The sequence below is a fragment of the Bidens hawaiensis genome, unplaced genomic scaffold (genome assembly GCF_021521415.1).
Source record: "Bidens hawaiensis isolate Kalapana, Puna unplaced genomic scaffold, B.hawaiensis_p1.1 tig00053989_1, whole genome shotgun sequence".
NCBI classification, from domain to species: domain Eukaryota; kingdom Viridiplantae; phylum Streptophyta; class Magnoliopsida; order Asterales; family Asteraceae; genus Bidens; species Bidens hawaiensis.
The window spans coordinates 21,081-25,296 of NW_027506280.1; positions in this window are offsets into that span (position 1 = coordinate 21,081).

Below are 4,216 nucleotides of genomic sequence, written 5' to 3' on the forward strand. Positions count from 1 at the left end.
TTAATATTTGATCATTCTAATTGATTCAATTCTTCCACTTTGATTAAGTACAATTCTAAGTTTAATTCATTCAATTAGTTTGATAGGGTTTCATGCATCCTAAGTGTTCTATTCCCATTTTATTCTTTCAATTTACCATTCAACAAAGTTTCTATATCTAGTAAGTTGTTGTCCATTTTAACCAATGTGTTAACTAATCCATGTTTCTAATCATACACCCTATCTTAGTTTACAGTTATCATTAATCACATTCATCACAAGTATTCATATAAAAATCCAAGTTTCAACTTTTCTTAAATTAAAGTTTCCCTATTTAGTAACTTTAACAATCTTTGTTAATCTTCAAGTTCCAACTATTGACTCTAGCATATATCCTATCTTACTTTCAATTAAATCATTCAATAACACCTTTCGATTCAACAATCCATTCAAAAATCCATTAATTAATCCTAAAACCAAAATCCCCAAATTGCAATTATGACCATTTTCTTATTTTTTTTTATCTCGAACAACAATTTTTAATAGTCTATAAGTCCTTACTAACAAGTTTAAGACCAATAATCAATCTACATTTCATTCTAACAACAAACCCTAACATCAAATTCTTTCAAGTTTTTATCAAGTATTTAAAAGATTAACAATACCTAAAATAAACCTTTAACAATCAATGTAGGGTCTTTAGGATGAATGTATGCATGTGTAAGTGAGCTTGATCTTTCTTCTTACAGATACATACATACATACCTACGTTCCATACATACTCACATTATCCATATATTCAGCATTCAAGCTTTCAAACAATCTCAAGAACAACAATCTCATGCATCCATATCTAATAATCAATCAATCATAACTTAATACTTACTTGTTCTTTGAGGGTTTGAAAGATGAAGATATTGTTAAGAGTGAGTGACAGTGGTGTGCCTCCTAGCTTAAACCTTCCTAGTATGCTTGATCTTTTAATCTCTAAACCTTCATAGTTCTTGATTTTGATTATGTGTGTGTGTGTGTATTTATGGTTGAAATTGATTTAAATGTGAGTGTGTTTGGAGGGGTGTTCGGCCGAGCTTAAGAAGAGGGAGAGGGAGAGGGTGTAGATTGGTGAGTTGGGTGATAGGTTGAGAGGTGGAGTGTTGTGGTTGAAACAAGTGTTACCTTCTAGAAGATCAATGATTAGGGGAGTGACATGGTGGGATAGGATTGGAGAATAAGGGAGGTGGGGGTGTTGTGTTGTCAAGAGGGGGCTGGCCAAGGGGGGGTATATTGGCATGAGGTCGAAGACTCACTCAAAAATAAACCGATTACAACTAATTAGATAGCGGTAAGCGGGTATCGAACACAGGGAGTGTGTGGAAAATGTGTTACTAAGTAACTATGTAATTTATCTATATTAATCTAAGTGCAGAAAATAAATTCAAAGATTCGGTTGTTTGGTTTGATTAACAAAAAGAACTGAAAACAGTTTGACGAGTTTTAAAACAATATGAGAAAATATGCCTTCCCTCGGTTTCTGGTTTCTATGAATGTCAAAGTTAATGTTTAACTGAGATGAACAATAAATAAAGTTCGTGTTTATGAAAACGATTGCGATATTGAAGATAAAGTAACTGGATTATATAACGCAAGGTAATCATTCAAAAACCAATTAGTTTATCCAACCTCTAATCCCTTCCGATTAATCTCGATTGCTTAAAACACCAAGAACTAACGGTTTAGAACACGAACTCAATAAACTAACAATCTATCAATCAATTCATAAACACCATATTAATGAAATCAATAAGATCAAATTATTATATTCAACATTGCATAAACATTTAATCAAACATTCATAAATAAACCTTACAATCCGAGGGAAAACACAAAGAGAACTAGTCGAGCATGAGTCGGTTCATCATCACTTCAATTAAAGTTTGCATATGAATCAAAATGAAGTCTCTAATGATTACCACACTCACAACAATGTTCTTGCACCACAAAATCGCCTCTAGGTCGCTCTAAGATGAAAATATATGATAAGAATGTCAAAAGCCATTCCTAAAACGAATTTATAAGGCTGTTACAAGTTTCAGCGCCAGGCCCACCGTACCGTAGCTTACAGTGGCTTCCAAAAAGCTACGGTGGGCAAAAACTGCCTTACGGTGACCATTTTCTTCTGTGGCCACCGTAGCTTACGGTGGCCACCGTAAGCTACGGTGGCTTCCATTCTTGCATCCTTGTTTTCTTCATGACTTTTTCGTTTCAACTCCGTTTTCTTCATCGTTTTCGCCAACGTTTTCGTAATTTCATCCTCTATATTCTCCTACCTGTAATTATACGAGTAAACATAGTCAACTAATTCCATGAATTTAACCGATTATATGTATTATTATTACCAGTCTTATATCACTTAACGGTTGTCCAATGGAGCACCCGTCACATTCCCACACTTACCCGTTGCTTGCCCTCAAGCAACTCAATCATTCAAAGTTAAACTTTAACTAATTCAACAAAACACATCTCAATTAAGGTCCCAAGTTATACCCTATTCCCACATGTTTCGTATTTGCACTATTAACACATTTATTTAAACCTAGATATTCAACCAAACCTAACACGTTTCCTGTTTTTCTTTCACGCAACACACCCTCTTGAACTTTCCACTCAATAACTTTTCTCAAAGCTAGCATGATGTGCTAGTCACCCCAAATGCACGTGTACCAATCTACTATAATAAGTTTGTGTAACTATCGAACCTCCACCTAATAAATGCATAGATACTCGTGCAAATCAAGAGGGCTTATCATGGGTTATAACGGGGACAAGTGTTCGGGTACGGAATGAGAATAAAAAAAGTAGCTCAAGCGATCCGATCTGGATTATTACATACATTCTAAAAAAAACATGAAAATAAAATAACTATATACACCACTAACTCACTGTTTTTCTTTTTCTTTTCTTTTTTTAATCGCCATACTTTGAATAAGGAATCTCATTTTTTAAATACTCTCAACATTCTAACAAACATAATACCAAATACTCATATCAATTACCAACAACAATACAATTACAAGAAATAACCTACTAAGTCGGATCGTCTCGCAAATGTAACAACTGGGTTGATTGATAAACAATTCCAACTCCCGCCCCTCTCATTAACCACGCTCATATGTATAATGTATGAGGCCCAACCCCCCAAACCCCACACTCGCATTCATCCAGATGAGGCTATACCTAAATTCCTCTATCATTTGTGAACAAATGCCAAGCTAAGGTCTCGAAACGCATTCATTACACAAGTTCTAACAAGAAAGGTCACACTATTATCTTCAATTTATGCCAACCATGAAAACCCGTGGTATAAAGTTCCAACCTAAAATATGTTACCTGCATGTCACGCGAAATAAATAACCAAAAACATGTCACTCTTGGCTGAAAATCTATTACCATTTCTTTTAAAACTTGGCAACACTCACACAAAGGAATTATGACCATGAAAATGGACCTTTATCTCAACACATCTTTTGAACCACACACAAAATTTTCTCCACATCCCCACAATTACGATACATTGTCCCCAATATATGGTTTTGTCACATTTGTTTTTTTTAACATGAAAATTACCCTACCCCCATGAAAAACCCGTGTTGTCCCCAAAACAATGTCGAAGAGAAATCCATATGAATTTCACCACAGTTGGTTTTTGCTAAGATGGTACGCTTAAAATACCATTAATAACAAACAAACTAGATATTATAAAAGTACAATTACCACTTTTTTGAAACTTTATGACATTCAAGGTGGATAACTGGCTCATTCCCGTGCAGCCTTCTTGTTAATGCACGCTCTTTTTCAAGCAACTGTTGCCAGTCTTCCAACAAACCAGGGTCGGGCCCGAACATACTCATCCTCCACTGTGGATCATTAAGGTTAGGTGGACGTCTCATTTTCGTCTTCTTTGGTCGGCCACCTTTTTCTGCTACCTTCTCACTCTGTTGATGTTCAACTTGTTTCTTCTCAACTGACCTGTCAATCACAAAACACTCCACTTTCGTGTGATCCTTACTCAAGGATACACACTTGTTAACAAAATCCGCCTCCAGGTTTTCCTTGTCAACAATAGGGTCAGTAGTGTTTTCAAATAATAATAACTGTATATCACGATTCCCAAATTTAATTCCCAGTGTCCCCTTAGCGCAATCAATCACTGCAAGTGAAGTGGCAAGGAAGGGTCTAC